General features: G+C 41.2%; 1 protein-coding gene across 1 annotated transcript in view; it reads right to left on the bottom strand.

The window, feature by feature from the left end:
* The window catches only part of Jam3 (junctional adhesion molecule 3), a 56,724-nt gene that overhangs the window by 10,133 nt on the left and 30,247 nt on the right, over positions 1-16,344 (bottom strand). The window lies entirely within an intron of this gene.

Consider the following 16,344-nt stretch of genomic DNA (forward strand, 5'->3'; position numbering starts at 1 on the left):
TCTGGCACAGCGATCAGCCAACTGAGAGTCTTACCTTACTGTATTTTCATCCAGCTTGGTGTGTCTAGTACATGGAGAAATTCACACCAGACTTAAGTGAGAAAGGTATCAGTATAGTGATTTCCATGCAGCTAAGTTTGTAGAAATGATGAAATCAATCAAGATATGCTGCCTGCATGGTCTCAACATTTTCCAACCAATCTCGCAGAGATGATAAACCACCTATATATAATATGCTGTCTTTCAGCTTCTAGCCTCTAAGAAAAGTTGCCATCCCCCAAAGAGGGCTTTGCCACAGAAACATTTACTGATGGCTCAGGATATTGGCTTACTATGTGGCTAGAGACGGCGCTGTGAACTGGTAAGAGTTTAGACTGCAGAATTACAAGTCTTGGACCTAACACTTGAAGACAACATGGAATTCCTCTAGAAAACCATTTGCTTTCTCACTCCTTCTGCACTAGCAAGTGGCTGGCCATGACCATCCACTATTTCCTTTATGGTATACAATGATCCTGATATGTGTTCACTTCCTTATTTACTAAGAATTCACCCACATTTTAGCAAGAGTCTAAAGAGTTGAATAAAAGGTGATGGAAAGCAGAAGCATAATATACTCAAGCTGCTGTTACTTCTATGGAAGGCTGTAGAAACAAGACACCTGAAGATAATCTGGTTTGGAATACCCATGAGCTACTCTTTCTGAATGCTAGTAGAAAATACTGCACAGCCACAGGAGAACTCCACAACTGCTGTCTAAGCACTGGGGTAGCTACCATGCTGACAGTGTTAATTTTCACCAAGGCCAAACAGATATGTGTGCCTACAGTAAACCTTTGTGTCTCATGATCTAAAAGAACATAAAGAAAGAGCTTTGAAAATGGAAATACACCTTTATATGACTCTGGAGACCTAACTCAGCTACTCAACGCTTTCAAGGTACACACTTTATTGACCCAATTATCTCTCTAGCTTATATTTTATTTTTAAATGGCACTTAGTGTCTTAGGTTGGGTTTCCATTTCTGTAATAAAACCCTATGACCAAAGCAACTTGGGGAGGAAAGGGTTTATTTCATCTTACAACTCATTTCACGTTCCATCACTGAGGGAAGTCAAGGCAGGAACTGAAGCAGAAGCCATGGAGGAATGCTGCTTACTGGCTTGTTCCTCATGGCTTGTTCAGCCTGCTTTTTTTTTTACATACCTCAGGACCACCTGTACAGGGGTAGCACCACCCACAATGGGCTGGGCCCTCCCACATCAGTCATTAATCAAGAAAATGCCCCTACAGACTTGCCACAATGATCTGATGGAGGCCTCCCTATGAGTTAATAGTCATAGAGGCTCCAGAGGCACTCAAATCAACACAGGCCATGCCATTGTTCTTAGCTGTCCACTAACTAGGTGTAAGACCCTCTTGCTTAAGAGGCTTTGGATGCAAGAAATAGAGAAATCAACTCAAACTCACCAGGAAACTAGATTACACTGGGCCAGAAGATGTTATGCAGGTTGCCAAGGAAAAAAGACAGCAGTTGTTTTTAATAAGTGCTAGACACTGCATGCTGCAATACTGACCTCCTGGCAAGATATGGCAACTGGTATGATAATGGTTATGGGGGTAACCCTACTCCACAGGAGGGGTTTTGTGCCTAGTACTATAAACCTAGTCAAAGGCTTGACTTGGGAATGCTACAGCTAATGTTTTGTTAAATGCCTATGTTGTCAAATGACTTTCTACAGACTTATGTTTATGCCCATAGATTCTGCTGCTCTCAATCGTGGAAAGAGAAGCCTCTTTTTTTGCAGTGGATAGTTGTTAATGCATAGGTTCATAACTGGTCCAAGTGCCAAGTATAAACAATTGTGAGTGCTCAGCTATTCGTGCATCATCTGTATCAACTTCACACCATCCAAAGCTCAGGGGACTTCACAAAATGGAGTGGGAAGAACACAAAAACAAGTGGACAGAGAAGAGAGATATGACACAGCTTTGCATTCACAGACTCACAGCAACTGTGGTTACTGTGGCACAAGACCAGTACAAGATCAAGCCAGTCAAAATTCCAGTGTGGATTAGAGAGGGCCCAATGCCCCATTCCTATTAAAGGAAGTACTAGCAGCTGATGGCTTCTGAGAGAAAAAGAGTCAAACTTACTCTGGGGATGCAGCTGCTGATAGGCTGCTTATGTCCCAAGGGATGGCTACACACTCTTGTGCATATGGATAGCACTAATATGACTCAGGGTTATTAACAACAACAACAAGAGAACATGAAGCTGGAAGAGAAACAGTGTAGGGGGTAACAGGGGGTGATGTTGGAAGAGGTTGTGATATATGGATATAATCAAAATACATTGTATAAATGCATGACATTTTCAAAGAATAAAAATGATTTAAAAATAATAAAATAAACAGAAAGAAATGAAGCACCAGGAAGGGAGTGCAGGCCTGTGATTCAGTACTAGGAGGATCAAGAATTTGAGGCCAGACTATGATACATGTAAATTCAGGGCCAATTAGGGCTACAGTGTGAAACCTTGTCTCAAAAGAGGAGGGATGATAAACATCTAGAAATCCCGTCTCTATGGTCTATCTACTTATTTCCCAAATGCTGAAATGGTCCAGTGGCAAGGATATCCCAGGATGCAGCAGACACAGGTTACTGGATATATATATATATATATATATATATATATATATATATATATATATATATATATGGTCATCTCCTAGTGTTCATAGCCTCTGGTTGAATTACCAGCATCACACCCTTCTGGACATTATACCCATGATGAGAATTTGTGCTTTCCCTGGAAAAACAAAACAAGTTGGAGGAAGATATGTCATAAAAATCCACCAGCTACGGAGTGTAAATTTTCACATATGAGGAGCCAGTCAGTATGGTGCAGAGAAGACAGACCAGAAATAAGACCTAAACTTGTAGACAGCATGATTTTGTCAGGCACCAACTAGGATGGTTCGCTGCTTCTTGTAGGTCAGCTGACTATTCTGATAAAGGAAATTACTATCCTGTCTGCAGATTGGTGCTTACTGGAAAGAAAAGAAGGAGCAGACACTGTAACTCCCTTCCCTCCCCAGGACTTTGACAAGTGATAGAGCAGAGGAAAGATGCACACTGTGCTGCTGGAGTCTAATGAGCTGTCCAGCTGAGCATCACTGGGCTAACAACATTCTCAATACTGCTGTTAGTTGTGTTTCACTCTTTTGGGGAGCCCGCCACCCAGCTCCCAAATAAATTACCCACAGAGGCTTGTTATTACTTATAAATGCCTGGCCTTAGCTTGGCTTGTTGCTAGCCAGTTTTATTTAACTTAAAATTATCCCCACCTGTCTTTTGCCTCTGGGCTTTTCCTTTCCTTTCTTCTGTAACCTTACTTTCCTCTTACTCTGTGGCTGGCTGTGTAGCTGGGTGGCTGGCCCCTGGAGTCCTCCTCCTTCTCTGGCTACTTCTTCATCTCCCCCCAGATTTCTCATTCTATTTATTCTGTCTGCCAGAGCCATCTATGTCTCTCTCTGCTGCCTCACTATTGGCTGTTCAGCTCTTTATTAGACCATTAGGTGTTTTAGACAGGCACAGTAACACAGCTTCACAGAGTTAAACTAAAGCAACATAAACAAAAGTAACACAGCTTAAAATAATATTCTACAACATTCTACTGACCCCACCTCCTGGTATCCCTTGAGTTTAAAGAGTACTGCATGTACTTCCCAGGCAGGGGAACAAAGCCTAGAGAGGTTAGTGACAATAAGGACAGTCAAGACTACAGGCTGGGGGTTTGGACTTGTCATTCTTACTTCCTGATTTATTTCATAAATTTTCTTATAGGAAACATAATGCTAAAATCTACTCAGAAATAGACAGCAACAGATATGTGTAACAGAGATTTTATACTAAAAGGAAAACATGAATCAGACCTTTAAGTCTAAATTGATAGCCCATTGTTTTACTGAAGCCCTTTTTAGATGAGGCTGTCAGGGAAGTGGGCTAAAAAAGGCCTTGGTGTAATGTGCCGTTGGCACTGTCATCTTCGACCCAACACCTCTTCCTCCCACTGAACACACGGAGCTAAGCTAAGGGGTGCTGGGAGCTGGTGAGATGCCGGTGATAAGGGAAGGGAGGAAATACGGGTGCTCTGACATTCACAATGCCCCTCCTCGTCGCCAGAGCACCTCAGAGCTACCGTGCTCTTCGCTTCCCCTTCCCTTTCCTTATCTGGAACAATTGTAGCAGCTGTGGACAACAACTGCAGTTTCCTCCTTCAGTGCTCAGAGGCCCAGAGATTCTGCCAGGCTCTGGGGAGGATGGGGGACAAGTCACACACTGATCCTTCCTGTCTACAGTTCTAGTTCCCTAAGCAAGACTCAGAAAGACAGAGATCATGTTTTCTCTCTTATGCAGCTGTACAAACTCGTCCATGCTCTGTCTCTCTGTCTCTCTGTCTCTGTCTCTGTCTCTCTCTGTCTGTCTCTGTCTGTCTGTCTGTCTGTCTCGCTCTCTCTCTCACATACACACACACACACACACACACACACACACACACACACACACACAAGAAGTCTAAAGGGAGGAGAAGAGGGAACGGGGTAAAAGGAGAAAGAAAATAGTGTTCATTTTCTCATATATACAAGAGAGAGGGGAAATGTCAGGAGGAGGACTACTGGGGGTGGAAGGGAGCAGGAAGGCAGAAGGAGGAGCAAATATGAGCAAGGTACAATGACATGCACATATGAAAATGCCACAGTGAAACCTGCTATGCTAACTAAACTAGTTCATTTTAGAAGGTGTTTTTAAGTACCACTGCCCAACTCCCCCTCATTCCTTAGAATGCACTCAGCTTTAGGTCTCACCAAGCATGCCTGGACAATCCCACACATAGTGCTACCTAGGAAGCCTTGAGCAGTCAGTCACTCAGCTACACTCAGAAACAGTCTGCTACCCAGCATGGTGACGCCCATGCCTCCTTTTACTATCCCAGAGAGTTATTGGCTATAATGCTTCTAGAGCCTGAAGCAAAACCAACCAATAACGTAAAACACAATAAAAACAGACTTAAGCCAAGGAGGTGCTGAAGTGTGAACTGCTGTGAGTCTCACCCACACACTTAGCTCAGCAAAGGCCGGCTTACTCTGTGGCACACTGGGAAGAACTAAGGTCCAAAGGGAACTCAACAGCCCATGTTAATATTGCTCAAAATCTCAATGCAAACTATGCATCTTTTTTTTCACTTTCTCTTTTTTTCTTTTTCTTTTTTGAAGTTAAAGTCATGTAAGCAGTAGACAGATCTACTGACTCACAAAGTGCTAAAATAACAAGAGATAAAAGGGTTTCTATCTTTAACAGTGGCTATTATTTACCTAAGGGCCAGCTAAAAAAAAGAAAAATCAATAATCCTAGCTTTTCATGTAAACTACATTCACTGAGATTTATATTCATTACTATAAACCAAGATAAAAAGTTTTCTTTTAAAAAATTTCAGTCTACGATATGTTGTTGGCTAAAAACTAGTTTATGTATGACTAGCTCTCAGAGGATTTATATTTAGCTTTCTGACATTCTGTTCACTTTGTCTCTTGCTCAAAAGAAACTTTCCTCTAACCAGGACTCAAGCACGCAGCGCTGTAGGACTGCTGGCCCACTGGGATCAAGTCTAAATATAAAGCAGTCGCACAGGCAAAATTTCCATGAACATTAACTACATGTTTACTGCTCAAAACAGAATGCTTGCTCACACTTGATCAGTGAAATCCACCTTACAGAATTTGTTTGTCTGATTAGTAAAAAGCATCTTTTTAACACTATCACTGCTTATTAGCCAACTTTCAAGGAATTTAAGGGCTAGAATTGAAGGAGAACAGACACAAAACACTATTGTCCAGAACCATTCACCTACACATACAGCAGACTATAAATCATTTAAAACAGGTTCTGACCATAGCACAGCTGGATGAAGCCCTGCTTATGCTTACCCACTGTGATCAAGGCCAAACTAAATGTCAACACAATCACACAGACGCTTAAAGATAAAGTATAAGCCTGGATGGAGTTGCATGTGGGAGGGCAGGGCAGGCCAGACAGGAGTTTTAGGACAGCTTGGGCTACAGAGCAAGGCCCTGTCTTTATATTAAAAAAGAAAAAAGAAAGAAAGAAGGAAGGAAGGGAGGGAGGGAGGGAGGGAGAAAGGGAGGGAGGGAGGGAGAGAGAGAGAGAGAGAGAGAAAGCCCAGCCAAACATGATGGGATTAAAAATAAATCTGGCTTGGATAGTTAATTTTATGTGTCAACTTGGAGGGTTTTTTTTTGCATAACATTACTATTTAAACTGTGGAACTCTGGGTTCTGTGATATCATTAGATCTTATCCTAAAATCGGCTGCAGATCTAAATAGAATTAAAGAGTGCCCTCTTGATAGAAAAGGGAGTTCTTCAGCAAAATGTCTTTGGACTTGGTAGCACCACTGTCTCTCTGGGATTACCACGCTGCAGGGCTACATGGTAAATTCTGACCATGTCAGCTCTCATACTCTGACAAGACAATCCCTTACCATACCTCTTCTGCAGAAATCTGTTTCTCTGAAGAGTACTCACATTCTAATACCCTGACGGTGGTACTCCTTAAAAGAACAACACAAGACGTTCCACTGTACACGTGCTCAGAAGAAAGGGAAACTCAAGAGTGTAGAAGTCAGGGCAGCAGCTTATGACGGTTCCGTGTTAGCTTAGTAGGAAAACATCAGATGAGGTGCTGCTTCTCGTTGATTCCACTGTCTCCCAACACCAGCTACCCAAGATTTGTTTTTTAAAAACTATTTTTATTTTTACTTATGTGTACATGTTGGGGTAGAGGGTGCACAGGATGCATTTAGAATTTAAAAGATACAGCTCATGTTAGAGGTGACTGTAGCCATCTGACGTGGATTCTGAGTGCCAAACCTGGGTCCTCTGTAAGAGCAGTGTGCAGTCCTGATTGCTGAGCCACCTCTCCAGCCCCCCCCACCAAAGACTTCTTCCTTCCTTCCTTCCTTTCTTTTTAAGAGACAGGGTTTCTCTGTGTTGCCCTGGTTATCCTGGAACTTGCTCCATAGGCCAGGCTAGCCTTGAACTCACAGAGATCCACCTGCCTCTGCCTCTTGAGTGTTGGGACTAAAGGTGTGCACCACCACTGCTCAGTTTCATCAAAGATTACTTAAGCACAAATATGAAGAATGTAAAAATAGTAAAACTCTATCTAGCAATGCCTGCGGCAGACATAACTAAAAAATACCTGTCCTGGTAAAAAAATACCCCTCCTCTCCTTTCTCACCATGTAGCTTTATACCCTTTACAAAGGGGACAGCATGCTACAGTCTTCAGTACCAAACTTCCAGGCAATACGATACGGGCTTCATGCTCCATCTGCACCACAGGCTCTTCCGGGAAGAAGGAAGGAAGAACGAGGCAGCAAATACGACTGGGGATGAAGCAGGAACAGGGAGAAAGGCGGAAGGGAAGGAAGAGGGAAGGAAGGAAGAGGAAGGGAAGGAAGAGGAAGGGAAAGTGTGACCCAGAATAACAGCATCACCTCTTTTTGTAATAGGTCAATGACCCCCACTTTCTTAATCATTCAAAAAGTATACAACAGAGAGCTAGATGGTGTCCCTGCTTTGCTTACCATGAGTTTAGCTTGTCACTCAAGTAGTAATGGAACCATAACACACTCGGCAGAGAGAGGTTGGTCAGCATGTCCATACAAACCCAGCACCGTCACCTTTTCTAACAGTAGCTAAGCAGACCAAGCCTATACTATTCTTGGCTCGAAAGCTTAGACAGACACATGAACTCCTCCAGTCTTTTTCCAGGAGGCTCCTCTTGGAGGTGCTGAGGCATGACAAGTGATTATGACTAAATACACATTCTTCTTCTGTAAAACATCCCATCTGTGAATACATCAGTCCTGACGCTTACCCCTTGGCACAAAGGCGTGGAGACCTTGGCACAAAGCCTCTCCCTGTGTGTGCCCAATCCTATACAATCACTATTTGCATCTCATCACAAGTGCTGATATCAGAAGTCCAAGACAAAAATACGTGCTCTCACGTCTTACAAAGAATAATTCAAAGTTGTATTTGCATTCCAACTGCACAGACTCTGCAATGGTCTTCCATCTTGCTTATACTGTCCAGGGCCCTCTCTGGCTCAGCAGCCTCAAGAGGTACATGGAAACAGCCTAAACTGTTGTCAAAGGCAGTGAAGGAGTACGGTCCTACAAATACCTCTTCATGGCTCCCAGACTAGACATGGTAAGGTAATTCAACCCACCACAGACTAGTGTAAAGAAGGGATGAGATTTTATTCCATTGTCATAGCAATAAGAAACATATTCAAGCTGCACAAATATCAGCTTTCTTTTAACGTAATATGCAAAAAGAAAAATAAACATGGTATAAAAGTATACAGTGTAACTGAAATGTTAAAGGCTGCAGAAAATTAAAAGTGGTCTCTATTTTTAAAAAGGAAGAAAAAGAGTAAGTTCAATTCTCATGTATGTACACTTCAGGTTCAGGTCAGTTCCATCAAACAGAACAAGAGTATACACACCACCAAGTCTATTACAGGAAAATCTCTTCTAAGCCATGACCACTGACTTGTATTCTTAGAGGCAAAGAAACTTAGTTTTGTTTTTCCTTCCTAATGAATAAGAAAAATATTCAAACCAGCTAGGTAGGCTCAGTACCTAGAACTCCAGCACTCAGAACACTGAGCAGAGGGGAGACCATTGATGTAAGTTCTGAATATGTAGCAAGTGTAAGCCTGTCTGGGCTGTAGTGAGACCTTGTTTCATGACAGGAAAAAAAAAACAACTATATTTTAATTCTTTAATGAAAGAAATGCATGTATATTATACAAATATAGACTATAAGTTAAATATAGTCAATAAATACAGCTAAAAATTCAAAATAAATATTTTAGCTTTATGTTTAGTTTAAGGAAAACAGGCCAAGTAAACACTACACTTTAATGCCATATATACAATCATGACTAAATATCTAAAGTTCACTGAATAAATGAACAAATTCATAAATATAAGAAAAGGGCAGGCCGGGTGGAGGTGGCACACGCCTTTAATCCCAGCACTTGGAAGGCAGAGTCAGGTGGATCTCTGTGAGTTCAAGGCCAGCCTGGGCTACAGAGTGAGTTCCAGGAAAGGTGCAAAGCTACACAGAGAAACCCTGTCTGAAAAAAGAAAGAAAGAAAGGAAGGAAGGAAGGAAGGAAGGAAGGAAGGAAGGAAGAAAGAAAGAAAGAAAGAAGAGGGGCAGGAATGACAAAATACTTTAAAAGAGGTAGAAAAGAAAATGCACCACACATCACAGTCAGGAGGCTGTTACTGCACTGAAAGGGCTTCACAAGTATCAGTAGTGGGAGGCTCTGGACTATCTAACCAAGAGGCCTTTGGCTTCTTTTCTGCTGGTCAGCTGCCACTCACTTGTTTCAAATGGCTCTGCCATGGGTAAGAACATGAGAGGTGCTATTTCAGAGGGAACTATTCAAGACCCCATGCTGATGGCAACCATCCTGGTACAGAATGCAAACAAGACAATGCTATTCCTAGATGATTTCCTTGCTGTTAATTCACATGTCAAAATTCAATTAATTTAGTCCTGCCTAATCTGCATACTTTTTATGTCAAAAGCCACAGTGGAAAAAAAGGCCATGGCATTTTTTTCTGTTGGTTAAAAATATATACTGTCAGTATTCATGAAATAAGTTACTATAACAAGTAAAGTAAAAGGATGCCAGGAAGGATGACATAATGGAATTTCTGGAGTGTAACGCTGCAACAGTGAATACATGACTAAGCATTTGCCAAGAGGTTACACTAAGAAAGCATAAAGAGAGAACGTTATTGCAAGGAAACTTCAAAGAATCAGCTAGGATGTTTAAGAAGGTAAAATGGAGGAAAGAATATGACAAAGGAAATTGTTACGAATAACAGAACCTCATTCACAGGGATCCCTGAGGTTAAAAAACTATTGAAAAGTACTTTCTGGCATGTCATTGCACTCTAGTTGATTTTCTCCCAACAGCAATATGGGTAAGCAACTCAGACAGAAAAAAATCTTTACAAACACAAGAGTTAAACAAATAAACCACATTATAGATAGAGAACCAAGTTTCTTACAAGGAGGGAAGAAATGAGTATTCAGGGGTAATCAAAGCTTTTGCACTCAATTAGAAGAGATTTCAGCATAAAGATTTTATTTTAATGTACACACATATGAAGAAATAGACACAGACATGCACAGAGCAAGAGAAATGCATGTATTGCCTAGCCCTGTTCCACAGAGAGCCTAGGGTCACGAGCATCTTCACTTTCTAAATAGCATGCTCCACTAACAGGTCTAAGACTCCCTGCAGATCTGGCTGATTCCAGGGTACATGAAATATAAGACGAGCCTCGCAGTACCAGATGGTCAGAAAGTGCCTAAAAACAAACAACAAGCTATTAAAGGGCAGGCTGGAGAGATGGCTCAGCAGTTAAGAGCACACACTGCTGTTGCAGAGGACACGGGTTGGATTCCCAGCACCTACACAGTAACTCATGACCCTCTGTAATTCTTGTTGTAGTGAGGTGATGTCCTCTTCTGGATTCCACAGTACATATAAAACCATGCAAACACACATACATAAACATAAACACACACACACACACACACACACACACACACACACACACACATACACACACACACAAATCTAAGGACAAGGAGCCAAATTGGCAGTAAAAAAAAGTTGTCTAATAATGATAAAGAGGTCATTCTTCAAGAGAACATAAAATTCCAAGAGTCATGCACCTAATTTAATACAAATCCTGAAATAGAAAGAGATCTTTCGTTGCAAATTTCAACAGTTCTTTTAATTAACAAAACAGGTAGGCAGAAAAATCATTGAAGAAAAAAACCAAAAACTACCTACTAACTTAACCTCGTTGCTCATTGTAGAATACTTCATTCGCATAAAAACAGCAGAATACAAATTCTTCTCAAATTCACATGGAGCACGTACCAAAATGGACTATGTTCTCACCATCAGTCACAGTAAATTTTAACAGTGAAGTCACAAATTCTGATTAAAATATTAATCAATAACAGGACTTACTACTCTAGAAACAAAATCACAAAAAACCCAAAGTTTTCAACAACCCATATATCAAAAAGGAAATTCAGAGTGGTAGTACACATTTGTAACCCTAACACATGGAAAATGAAGGCCAGGGAGTTGCAAGGTCAAGGCCAGGCCCTGGCTCAATCAAACAAAGGACTCTAAAAAGTATTCTGAACCAAGAGCAAGACAGAAATGGCTCAGCAGTTAAGAGAGCTACTGCTCTTGCAGAGGACCTGGGTTCAGCTCCCAGAGCCAGTGGCCTGTAACTGCAGCTCCAGGGAGTCTGGCGCCCTCTTCGGAGCTCCGCAGGCACAAGTACACACGTGCACACACTCTCACAAAGACACACAGACACATGCTCTCACATAGACACATACAGAAATCAATCTTTTTATAAAAAAATTTTAAATTGAACAGAAAATCTGACAGATTTTTGTGCTAGGATACTAAAACAGTAATTTGGAATCTATAGCATCTAAAAGACTTACATTAAAAAAGAAGGCAAATCTCAAATCAGTGACCTTAGTAACTACTATCTTAAGAAATCACAAAAAATAACTAGTTATATCCAACATAAGCAAAATGAAAGAATAAAGATAAAAGCAAAAACAACATAATAGAAAACAAAAATGGAAAAAAAACAATAAAACCAAAACCTAGTTCTTTAAAAAGATTAATAGTTAATAAACCTTTACCTAGTCTGACCAAGAGCAACAACAATAACCAAAAAAAAAAAAAAAAAAAAATACAGACTAACACTGTCAAGAAAAAAAACAATGTAATGATACAGAAATTAAACAAATGAAAACATTATGAGCAATTTCATACTTACAAATTAACAATTATGATGAAATAAACAGATTCCTTAAAATATACTGAAAAGTCTCCCTCAAGAGTAAGTAACCAGTATAGCCTCATACTGACTTAACAAAAATGTTTATAATTAAAAGCCTCCCCATGAAGAAACTGCAGGTCAAGCATGCTTCGCGAGTGAATTTCACAAAAATTTAATGTAAAAATTCCAACTCTTCCTGAACTCCACAGAAACATAGAAGAGAAGGAGGAAGAAGAGAAGGATGAAGAGGAAGAGGAGGAAGAGGAGAAAGAAAAGGAGGAGGAGGAGGAAAAGGAGGAAGAAGAAGTAGTAGTATAGTAGTAGTACTATTCATCGTCCCCACCTTATTCTGTGAGGGCAGTATGACCTGGATATCAAAACCAAATATTTTCTAAGAAAATTACTGTTAGTATTCTCTATTGTGACAGAATGACAAGGGCAGCCATCATGAAGAAGAACAAATGGTTAGAACAGCAACATGAGGTTGGCTTGGCACGTGGTGATCAGCTAATACAGTTGTATCAGGAGGAAAAAACAGAAACTTCCTAATCTGATAAACAACATCCTTGTAAAAACTACAGCTAAGATTTTCAGTGAATAATAAAATGCTTAATGCTTTTCCCTGAGATCAGGAATGAGATAAAGACATCTACTCCCATGATTTCCATTCAATGCTGTATTGGACATTTAGCTGGTGCACCCAGACATGAACAATTAAACAACAAAACAAGGCCAGGCATGGTGGCGTGCACCTTTAATCCCAGAGGCAGGAGGAAGCAGAGACATGAGAATCTCTGTAAGTTCCAGGCCAGCCAGGACTACATAGATAGACTGTCTCCCAAAAAAATTAGAAAGAAAAAGACAAAACTGTCTTTATTCACATGGACGCAATCATCTATGTCAGGGAAGAGTAAATTAAAATCCCAAGGCTGAACGCCAGCTGCTGTCTGATTGTTCTTGTTTTAGTATAGACAGTTTTATTGGAACACAGCCATACTCTTCATTTGCTTATTATCTATGGCTGTCTGTACTCTTAAAACAACAGAGATAAGTAAGTGTAAGACATCTTACAGGTGATAAACATAAGATGCTCAACATCAATACTGAGCTGCAAATTAAAGCCACAGTAGACACCACCACACACTGATAAGAATGGCCAAAACTAAAAAGACTGACCACAACTGTTGATATAGACATCAAACATTTGATTTCCCCAGTGAAAATATAAAGCAATTTGGAGAACTGCCCTGCAAAACTGAAATATATCCCTACTTCCCCAGCCATACTGCTCTTAGACACAAAGAAAATGAAATTATATTCAAAGCAATCGTGTGTGTGTGTGTGTGTGTGTGTGTGTGTGTGTGTGTGTGTGACTAAGAACTTGAATTAATGCAAATGCTCATCAATATAAAGAGAAAACAATTGGACCGGGCGGTGGTGGCACACGCCTTTAATCCCAGGACAGACTCCAAAGCTACACAGAGGAACTCTATCTCGAAAAACCAAGAGAGAGAGAGAGAGAGAGAGAGAGAGAGAGAGAGGGAGAGGGAGAGAGAGGGAACCATCGGTGCTGTTTCATACAATGCTGCTGTGATGGAGAAGAAAGCATGAACTGATGAACTGACAGGGATAGAGATGCAGCTCAGAACAGCTACACTGGGTGAAAGAAGCTTGACCAAAGAGAACACCAGGTTTTATCCAGCTGTATAAAACTGCAGGAAATGGGCTGGAGAGACGGCTCAGTGGTTAAGAGCACACAGAGCTCTTGCTGAGGCCTGAGTTCAGTTCCCATCACCCACATGGTGGCTCAGAAACATTTGAAAGTCCAGCTCCAGGGAGTCTGGTGCTTCTTCTGGCCCCTGCAGGCACTGCACTCATGCACACAGACACTGACACAGGTTGTAAAGATTAAAATTGTAAAGAAATAGAAGAATGAGGTGCAGTGAAGAAGGATGGGATTACAAGGGAAGTACCTGGAGACAGCGGCTACAGTCACTACTTTTAATGTGGTAGTGGTTGCAAGGCCTTTCATTTATCCTAAGTTCATCAAATTAGATATTTAAAATATATACTGTTTATCATATGGTAACTATATCTCAACTGGTTTTTTTTTTAAACTCCAAACCCAAAAATAGTACTGACTGTGGACCAATTAAAACAGTAACTGGACGACAAATATGGAAGTAATATAACCATGTCCTCCTAGGAAAGAATTTACACCCTTCCTGTATTCCCCATATCGGCATCCTATCCAACACGTACCTATTTTTAACCCAACTGCAGAACACATCTATGAAAGGTCAGTTTCCTTTTTATGCTGTTTCTGTACAACCCTTAGGAAAAGAAACAGGTGAATTAAATCATTAAAATCAGGCTGAGATTAATCTAGCACACACGAGGCCTCAGTTTGATCTGCAGCACACAAGGAAGTGATGGAGGAGGGAGGGAAGAAGAAAACAGCTTCCGTGAAAAACAATCCATCTCATGGCAACATTCTCATCACAGAAGATCCAGGCCAGTCAGCGTAACATAGTAGGACCCTGTCTTGGCAAACTAAAAAGTTCAAAAACCACCACCACCAATCCCCCACCCCTCAAAGAAGCTATATGGTCAGCATCAGAAATGGAAGTGTGTTTCAAATCAGACAATCTAAGCTACTATATTTATGTGTGTATGCCAATTATATATGTTCATATATAATTTCCTGGAGTGCTTGTTCTGTGCCAAACACCACAATCCTAAACATTTTCTTTTCTTTCTTTCTTTCTTTTTTTTTTTTTTTTCTGAGACAGTTTCTCTGTGTAGCTTTGGAGCCTGTCCTGGAAATTGCTCTGTTTACCAGGCTGGCCTGGAACTCATGGAGATCCACCTGCCTCTACCTCCCGAGTGCTGGGATTAAAGGTGTGCACCACCATCGCCAGGCTTCCTAAACTTTTATATTCCTCCCAAATATCCTAGAAGGAGGGTACTGTGATCACCCAAATTACAGACGAGGAAACGGACAAGGCAGGATCACGCAGCCACTGACAGCAGCAGGTGAAGGAGAGGGACCCAACAGGGTCCCCAGGCACGTGGGGGCAGAGCACAGACTTTGCAAAGTTAAAACAGTCTGTCTTCACACAGAACAAGATGGTAACAGACATCTTCAACATGAGAAAGGAAGGTCGGAGGATAAACACTGTCTCCTGCGCGGATTGGAGCAACAGATTTGTACTAAGAAAACTTCATATGCTGCCTCCTGTGTAATGGGCAGGAGCTGGAGTGGCCCAGGGCTCATCAATAAATCACTTACAAGGTCATTAGCAAAGCACTCCAGCCAAGGGCACTTGAAAGAGAGCACCGTCTGGTCACCTCGGAGCCATCGGTGCTAGTACAGAAATCAGCATGTAATAGGGCTCATAATTGTTCTGCTGCTGAACCTTGAGGAGTATTTACTGACAGTAACTGACACTGTGGTTCTGGAACTGTCCTGTCTGGGTTGATTCGAGACCTGCCATTTACCATGCTATGTGGGGTGTTTGTTTCTCAACTGTGAAATACTGAAATCAGTGCCTATCTCATAAAGTAAATGACATAATTAAATGCTGCATATAAAAGACTTACTTATAAAAATTGCTGGTACAAAGCAAGTACTCAGTAAAAACTGAAATGAATGGTTAGCAGAGTAGTGTGATCAGACTTCTTTTGGAACCCGAGAGAGATGCTGCTGAAGTGGGAAATCGACCAAAAGAACACTGGATCCCCACAGAGGCATGAAGAAGCTCACTTCTTTTCTAGTATCCTCAGGATGCTTCCTGGTTCCAGAGAAAAAGGAATAGTTTATCTAAACGGACAAACCTAAATTCCTGACACCTTGAGTCCTACCCCAATGTTCTCAACATTATGGTATAGAGTTATTTCACCACTTCCTGAGGAGATGTTAAACAAACAAACAAAATTAGCAAATTGACGAAGAGATAACTCAGTGAGTAAGAGCACAAAGTTCTTTTGCAGAGGATCAGAGTCGATTCCCAGCACCCACATAAGGCAGTTTATAACTGCCTATAACCAGGTTCCAAGGGATTTTCTACTCTCTTCTGACCTCTGCAGGCAGACACTATGCTCTTGTGTACAAATCCCCCCTCCTCCTCTCTCTCTCTCTCTCTCTCTCTCTCTCTCTCTCTCTCTCTCTCTCTCTCTCTCATACACACACACATCCATAATTTAAAATTTTTTAAAACTCAGCAAAACACCTGAGCACATCTTTGCACTATATAGGGAGAGCTAAAGAAACAATCTCCTATACAAGTCCAGACTGGAGAACCAATGTCTGTTGTGATTATTCATGGGTGAGACAAAAGCAGCTA

This window comes from Onychomys torridus, chromosome 7, assembly GCF_903995425.1.
Source record: "Onychomys torridus chromosome 7, mOncTor1.1, whole genome shotgun sequence".
In the NCBI taxonomy this organism is placed as follows: Eukaryota; Metazoa; Chordata; class Mammalia; order Rodentia; family Cricetidae; genus Onychomys; species Onychomys torridus.